This window comes from Cornus florida, unplaced genomic scaffold (genome assembly GCF_030987335.1).
Source record: "Cornus florida cultivar Cherokee Brave unplaced genomic scaffold, ASM3098733v1 CherokeeBrave_3.0.0_Hap2_Chr08, whole genome shotgun sequence".
Classification (NCBI taxonomy): domain Eukaryota; kingdom Viridiplantae; phylum Streptophyta; class Magnoliopsida; order Cornales; family Cornaceae; genus Cornus; species Cornus florida.
In genome coordinates, this window is record NW_026775578.1 from 7,077,913 (window position 1) to 7,086,952 (window position 9,040).

The following is a 9,040-nucleotide window of genomic DNA, read 5'->3' on the forward strand; positions in this document are numbered from 1 at the left end:
CATCTCAACTCGCATCATATCTCAAAAGTTTAATGACTTTTTAAGCTTCACAGGGTCATCCAAAATTTTAATGTACTATTAATAGGTAAACATTAAAAAATAAAATATATAATTACTACATATATGCCACGTGAAATACAATCACTCATATTTACCTGAGCGGCTTTGTCTTTCTGTCTGCCTTCATGAAGTAGGACTATCCACATGGTGCTTGCATTTCTTTGAACTATAATACTAGCCCAGCTGATACAAACTTGACCCTCCGAATGGGAGGTTAGCGAGCCTCACTCCTTCTGTACAGTTTATTTATAATAGATAATTTTTTTGCAACGGCTGGGTCTTGAAAAATATTCAACTGCATATAAATGAAGACGAGGGAGTGTGAATTTTATAGTTTACTTTGTTTACTACAATTTTATGAGCTGGTTTTGGATTTTAATCATTACCCTAAGAAATTCCATCACTATTTTGAGGATCTAAGTCTATAGGATTTTGAAAGGTAAAACTGAGGACGCGGGACTACCATATGAGTGTTTCTTTCGTATTTGTAGCTTCTTGCTTATTTTATATGGAGTATCTCTTTTGATCATTTTTACCATTTCAGGATTTAGGAATGAAAATACTTTTGGAATTGAAGTATGAAGTTTGATATTTTGGAGTTGACTAAAATCCTTTGCTTGTTTGCATGAACCTCAATGTTTTAGACGATCTGAGCGATAACTAGCAAACATGTGCTTTAACCGGTGCGAGTTTGGTTGAACTTTTTTTATTTAACTAAAATCTTCCGTTGTATTATTGTGAATCTGAAAGTGACTTCAGTAAGCTTAAGATTTCAGAGCTATGTTTAAATTTGGTTATATCTGCATAAATAAATTTCAAGTTACTTTGATGTTATTTTTCATGATTAAAGATTTTGTACTTTAAAACCGTCATTTTCTTATTACGGGGAAGGAATTGATGAAGTGTTTATAGGTAATATTCGGTCCATAACTTAATACGTACCAAGGAGATTCAATTAATGCATTGGATTAAAACAAATTATCACCTTGAAATTTATGAGAACATGATCACGTTGAGTTTAGATGTCTGCGCCTTGAATTTGGTGGACTTCGATTAGGCACAAATAATTGGTTCTTTGATGTGATTTTGAAATGCTAGGTAAGATGACTCATAAAATTTTGTGTGTTGCAATTTAGGGACTAGTTTTATACGCGCTCACACACATTAGTAAAGAACAGGTACAATTGAGCGTGATTAAAAAGTTTTTAATAAATTGTGAAATTTTTTATTTGACCAGCAGTTCATAGATGCAATGGTGAAGTAAAATTGTAAATTTAGGCTGGTTAAAGTTTTTTTTTAGGTGGTACTCATACACATGCCTCCATTAAGACTTTAAATACTGACCAACCTTTAAAAAGTAAGAGTACGATAGTTAAAATTAAGTCATTAACACACCTCAAAAAAAAAAAAAAAAAATATCACAATTATTTTTCAAGTAATTCGTTCTTCCAAATTAAAAATATAATAAAATAAATTAGATTTATAATTTATAATTAACACATTCTCCCAGGGAATCTTTTTGTTTTTTTGAACATAGATGTCACCCTCTCCTTTTTAGTTGCAATAAACCTTATACTTTCTATCATATATAGTGCTGGAGACCATGGAGAGAGGAGAAAGAAAGTGAGAAGTTGAATTCATGAACTTTTGGTCTGAAACTTACATAAAAAAGAAAAAAGAAAAAAAACAAATTAAAATCACCTCTGGGCTTGTGGCTGTTTGCCCCTCCTTTTGGATATAGCCTTTGTTCCTCTTTCATTGATTTAACGAAATGTTTTATTTATTTTTGTTTATAATGGATTTGTTCCTGTAGTTGATTATTATAATTATATTTTAATTTCGATCTTTCTTCAAATTTTTTGCTGCTTTGGTTCTCAAAAAATGCTTATTTGTTGTGTACCTAAAAAAAGGCAAAGGGAGGGATGAGTTAGAAAATGTATTTGTTTTTGAAAAATTGGACATGCAGTATGAAAATATTATTATATATTATGGAATGGGTTGATTTTTTTTTTTTTTTTTTTTTTGGGTGTAATGTAATTTGAGGTAGGTCCTGTGGTAGAAAACGCCACCACCCTAGTGGTACTTAAAAAGAGTTCACAAAGAGTATCAGTGTCCTTTGAGGCCTAGCTAAAGCGCACACGTGAGACGACACCCATAATATTCAATCCCCCTTGTGATCGAGAGAGGACTGGAGGCACTAAAACCCTAATTTCCGATTGAGAAAAAACCACCGTTGGCGGAGGAGGAGGAGGCAATGGTACTATCATTGCATCTGGTGCTGAGTTTTGATGATAGGCCACATTGTGGTGCATTTTATGAAATCGAAATTGGTGGTGGAGGAGATGAATTTATTAACCTCCGGTGAAATTGTTTACTTGCCCTGAAGATCAGAGATTCTATTCACCGGTTGATTGTGATATGATAGAATCGGAGATATGCTTGATGGCTTCGTATAGTCCAAAGAGTAAGCACAAATTAACCCAGTTCCAAGTTCCAACCCCTTCTTTTCGATACAAATACCAAAGAACTCGTTGAGTTACCAAAACCAAAAGTAAAAAACCTTATCCCAGAGTGATGGCAGTGCATGAACGAGGTTTTTATGTGCTTGCTGCAGATACCTTTGGTTCGTGCTTGTACATAAAATCTCCGTCATTTGAACGCCTCGATCATCTTAATCGGGTGTGGGATTCTTCTGCTATCCTACCTGAGTATCGTCTGCAACAAAAGACAAGCTTGACTGTCTCCGGTTACACAGTCATCGAGTACTTGCCTCCTTCCATAAGAACTTCTTCGTGACCAATTCTTGCCTTACAAGTAATTCCCATATAACACTCGAGTCTAAAATAATATATATGGAGTAAATAAATATATATACATACATACATATATATATATATATGCCATAATTCCTAGCGTCTACTTCTAATTAATTGTGGGAGGCACAAATTAAAAAGCCAAGGAGAGAGAATATAAAAGCCGATGAATATTTTTTAAAAAAATATTCAAATTTGAAGTCTCCTCAAATTTGAATTCAAATTTTTAATTATCAGAAATAGAGAGATAAAGAGAGAGCCAGAGATATATGAAATGTAGATATTCTGTATATTGAAGTGTTTGTAATACATGTACAAGGAGAGATATATAGAGGCTAGAGATCACCAACGGCTATATAACAATTATAGTAATTATCTAGACTAAGGCTATAATAATGCAATTATGGTAGTAATATAAACAACGGCTATATTCTAATTATGTTAACATCCCCCCTCAAACTCAAGATGGTAAAGCAGAAACCAACTTGAGTTTGGAAACTAATTCCCGAAATCTGCCTGGCGGATGAGCTTTGGTAAAAATGTCAGCAGTTTGATCAGCGGAAGTTACAGAATGAAGGCGTACAGTGCCCCGTGCAACATGTTGACGCACAATATGACAATCGATTTCAATATGTTTGGTGCGTTCATGGAAGACGTCATTATGAACAATGTAAATAGCACTTCGATTATCACAATAGAGAACAGTGCCAGTGGAGTGAGAAATACCCATATCTGTTAAAAGCCATCGAAGCCAAATAAGTTCTTGTGTGGAATCAGCAAGGGCACGGTATTCGGCCTCTGTACTGGATCTGGAGACAATAGATTGTTTTTTTACTGCGCCAAGAAATGAGAGAGTTCCCAAGGAAGAAGCAGTAGCCAGTAGTGGAATGTCGGTCAGTCGGATCACCTGCCCAATCAGCATCAGAGTAGGCACGTAACTCAAGTGAAGAATGAGAAGAAAAATGAAGGCCTTGAAACATAGTCCCTTTAATGTATCGAAGGATGCGTAATACAGCAGTATAATGAGTAGATCGAGGTGCAGATAAGAACTGGCTAACAAGATGCACGGCATAAGCGATGTCAGGTCGAGTAACAGTAAGGTATACTAAACTGCCAACCAACTGTCGATACAATGTAGCATTACTGAGGAGTGTACCATCTAGAGGAGTAAGCTTGACATTGGTCTCAAGTGGAGTGGGAGCTGTTTTGCAATCCGTGAGTCCAGCACGAGCAAGAATGTCAGAGGAATACTTGGCTTGGGAGAGATAATAGCCATCCGAATCAGAGAGAATCTCTAAGCCTAGGAAATAACTGAGGTGCCCAAGATCCTTTATATCAAAATGATGACTAAGAAAATTTTTGAGTGCAGAGATACCTGCAAGATCATTTCCAATAATTATCATGTCATCAACATAAAGTAAAAGAAGAGTAATACCAGAGTCAGTCTTGCGGATGAAAAGACTGGAATCATATGAGCTTGAAGTAAATCCAAAATCTCCAATTGTAGCATTGAATTTTGTAAACCACGCCCTTGGAGCTTGTTTAAGACCATATAGTGCTCGACGGAGTTTACAAACTTGGTGTGGAGAATGGTTATATCCTAGAGGGGGTTTCATATATACTTTTTCAGTGAGATCGCCATTGAGAAATGCATTTTTCACATCCATTTGAAACAATGTCCATTTGCGGGCTGCTGCCACAGCCAATAGGCTACGGACAGAAGTAAGTCGAGCAACAGGGACAAATGTTTCCTTATAGTCAATGCCATATTCTTGGGTGAAACCCTTTGCAACAAGACGAGCTTTGTATCGTTCCACAGAACCATCAGAATGAGTTTTGATTTTGTAAACCCATTTACAGCCAACAACAGTTTTGTCATAGGGAGGAGCAACCATGTCCCAGGTCTGAGCTTGTGCGAGAGCCTGTAATTCTTCTGCCATAGCTTGCTGCCAAAAGGGGGTTAGAACTAGCCTCGCAGTAGGATTGAGGCTCATGATGAGACATGATAGTAGAAAAACACTGGAAATCACGTAAATGACTAGGAGGTTTTCTTACCCGATGAGGAGGTTTAGCAGTAGTGATGATATCTGATGAAGAAGATTCAGTAGCAGGACCATCAGATGAAACAGATTCGTTAGGTAAGGCCATTTGTGGGAGCTCAGATAGAGATTCAGTAGCATGAACATCAGATGAAACATATTCATCAAGTAAAGCCATTTGTGGGAGCTCAGATGGAGACTTTGTATCAGGAGTAGTGGTTGGGATCTCAGATGAGGATATGATATCTGTGTTGACTGGGAAAAGTTCAACTGAAGAATCGGTAAAAAAGGAAGGAGTAGAAGATGAAGATAGATGGAATTTGGAGAGAGAAGAGAACATTTTGTGTTCCCAAAAGATGACATGACGAGAGATACGAAGACGTTTGGAAATGGGATCCCAACATCTGTATCCTTTGTGTTTAATTCCATAACCCAAAAAATAACATAAACGAGCCCGAGGCTCTAATTTGGTGCGTTCATGAGGTTGAAGTAAGACAAAACAGGCGCATCCAAAAACTTTAAGTAGGTTATAAGCCTGAAGGATCCTATATAAGCGTTCATAGGGAGACTGATTGCCAATAATATGCATTAGAACACGGTTAATGGTGTATACAGCAGTGAGAGCTGCTTCCCCCCAAAAACGCTCAGGATAGGAACTGGATATGAGAAGAGAACGAACAGTGTCTAAGATATGGCGATGTTTACGTTCAGCCCGCCCATTTTGTTGGGATGTGCCAGGACAAGAAGAGTGAGAGATCGTGCCATGTTGGCGAAGAAATTTTAGAAAATTTGTTTCATTGTATTCCACAGCATTATCAGCGCGGAAGATCTTGATGGATCGGGAAAACTGGGTTTTGACCATGTTTGCAAAATCATAGTAAAGTTGGGGTAATTCAAAGCGATTTTTCATGAGATATAGCCAAGTAAATCGTGAGTAATCATCAATGAAAATAACAAAGTATTTGGATCCTCCCATTGTAGTGTGAGGAGAAGGTCCCCGTATATCAGAGTGAATTAGGTCAAAAGGAGCAGAAGTAATAGATGTGCTTTTATTAAAAGGTAAAGCAGGTTGTTTTGCAAGTTGACATGGTAAACAAGTTACATCATCAATTTTAACTGAACCTAATTGACCAGTTGACACTAAGGAGCGTAAACGCCCAACAGACACATGACTTAATCGGGAATGCCAAAGGCTAAGTGAGGGAGTAAAGGTTGCTGAAGCAACGGTGGAAACTGTAGAAAGCCAATGAGAAGGAATGCGTAGATGGATGAGCTCAAAGAGACGTCCCACTTTACGGCCTATCCCAAAGGTCTGCCCTATCTGTGGATCCTGTACATAACAACCGGAATTAGAAAAAATGACATTAAGTCCAAGTTCACATATTTGACCAACAGAGATAAGATTGATTGTAAGTTTTGGTACATGGAAGGTATTTAAGAATGAGACATTGGGGGTGAAAATTTGACCAATATGATTGACATGTAAGTGAGATCCATCAGCTGTATGAATTGTAGGTGTATTGATAGCAGGATTATGTTTAGAAAACATTGTAGAATCAGAGGTCATATGATTACAGCAGCCAGAATCAAAAAACCAAGAATTACCTGAGGTAACTGACATAGCAGTGGAAGGAGGAGTACCATTATTAGAGAGAATCTGCTTAAGAAGAGCCTTGATATCATTGGTAGACATCGTTGTGACTGTAGGAGCTGGAGGACAGAAACCCTCAGTAGTGACAACAGTGAAGGATGAAGATGGGTGTCTGTGGCTAGATGAAGTACCTCTGGAAGAATTGGTGTGAGATTGCCAATTCTTGGGACAATCACTCTGGTAGTGACCTGGGCCTTTCTTGTGACAAAACTTGCAGATTCTGGTGGGACAGGTTAATAAAGCGTGATCTGTGTTGTGACAGTAGGTACACTCCTTGGGAGAGGAGAAGGATGAAGCTGGTTTCTTTCTGGGATAATGAGTAGCAAGAGCTGCATCGGTAACCTGAGGTTGAGATGTATTTAGACGAGTTTCTTCTGAAAGAAGCTCAGTTATAGCATCTTCTAAGGTAGGCAGAGGATGCCGATGAAGGAGAGAGGCTCGAACGGGTTCAAATGAGGGTTGAAGAGACATAAGAAACATGATGACATGTTGACGATCTCGATAGGTAGTAAACTTTGTAGCATCAGTAGCACACGACCAAGTAGGTTCAGAAAGAGATAGTTGTTCCCAAATAGCATGTATTTCAGAGACAAAGGTACTGATAGATTGACCAGGCTGTTGAGTTTTACTGTGAAGATTGGTCAGAAGTTGATATTGATGGGCGAGATCAGTAGTGGTGTAACGGTGCTTTAAGAAATCCCAGATGGATTTTGCAGAATTAAACCGGCCAAATTCAATACTAATGGATGAAATACAGGTGTTGCGAAACCAAGTAATAATTTGATGATTTTTGCTATCCCATTCTTCAAGACGATCACCATATTTTTCTTTTATTTCTGTTTCGACTTGCACTGGCTCAAAGAGATCACCGGTAATAATGCGCCATAGCTTCTTACCTTTAAGAAAACTAGACATAGCTTGAGACCAAAGAATGTAATTTGAGCAACCCTCCAAGGTAGTGCCAATAGGATGAGAAATTTCAGACCGGTCCATAACTTGAAAATATATGAGACTGTGTACCTGGTGAATAGTTTTGATTACTGCCCCCAAGAGCTCTGACTGCAGCCCCTAAAATAAGTTTGATTTAGGTCCAATAGCTCAATTGCCCCCATAAACATAATACATTATAAATATATATAATATTTATGGAGAGAGATTTAGGATTTTGTTTTTCTGGGAGAGATAAAATATATATAATATATTTTAGGTGAAGATATTATATATATATATATATATATATATTATGGATATATATAATATTATATATTCTGGGTAAGGTAAAAGATAAAGATATAATATATAATATATTATATATATATATATATATATATATTATATATAAATATATATAGAGAGAGAGAGAACACAGCGACGGCAGAGGAACACGGCAGAGAAATATATACAGAGGAACACGGCTGAAGCCAGCGACGGCAGAGGGGCAGCGGCAGAACACGGCTGAACGCTGCGGAACACGGCTGAAGTCAGTGATACCGGCTGAGATCCATTCGATGACGGCGAAAGAATCCGGCTGAGATCGTGAACCCGAATTGGAACAGCGGCGGACCGAATTGGAGCAGCGGCTGAGATCGCGAACCTGAACTGGAACAGCGGCTGAGATCGCGAACCCGAACTGGAATAACCAGCGATGAAAAACTGAAAGATATGGGTGTTGATGTAGGTAATCGGTTTTGTATAAATTATTGCAGAGAGAGTGGCAGAGAGGAAGAACTTTTGAAATATATGGGTTTTGTAGATTTTGTAGTTTGCAGTTGCAGAGAGCAGCGCCGGCGGTGAGGTTAGGTGGTGTTGTTCAGATTAAAAATATATATATAAAGATAAAAAAAGATAATAATAATTCATGGCTCTGATACCATGTTAATTATCAGAAATAGAGAGATAATGAGAGAGCCAGAGATATATGAAATGTAGATATTCTGTATATTGAAGTGTTTGTAATACATGTACAAGGAGAGATATATATAGGCTAGAGATCACCAACGGCTATACAACAATTATAGTAATTATCTAGACTAAGGCTATAATAATGCAATTATGGTAGTAATATAAACAATGGCTATATTCTAATTATGTTAACACTTTCTTTTTAGATTTTGACCCTTCTAAAGCAACACTGAGGACAATACTATCTTCCATACAGGCCTAGCTATGGATGGTGACGAAGCCTTTCACCGTCTTCAGGGTCACTTTTATAAACTGTGTGAATGGGTGTGGCAAGCCGATCTCAAATGTTAATTGTTGGACCATGGCTACCTGACCTATCCAATCCTTGCATCAGCACTCCACCTCCGCCTCTTGACTCACAACTCCCAAGTGACTGTTGTTGCTGATCTTATAAACCTTGATTCCTCTAGTTGGAAGGTGGATCTCATCACTCAACTCTTTAATACTAGAGACAGTGATCTCATTCTCCAATTTAACTATATTTTCATCCCATGGGCCAATTAAGCAGTGGCAGA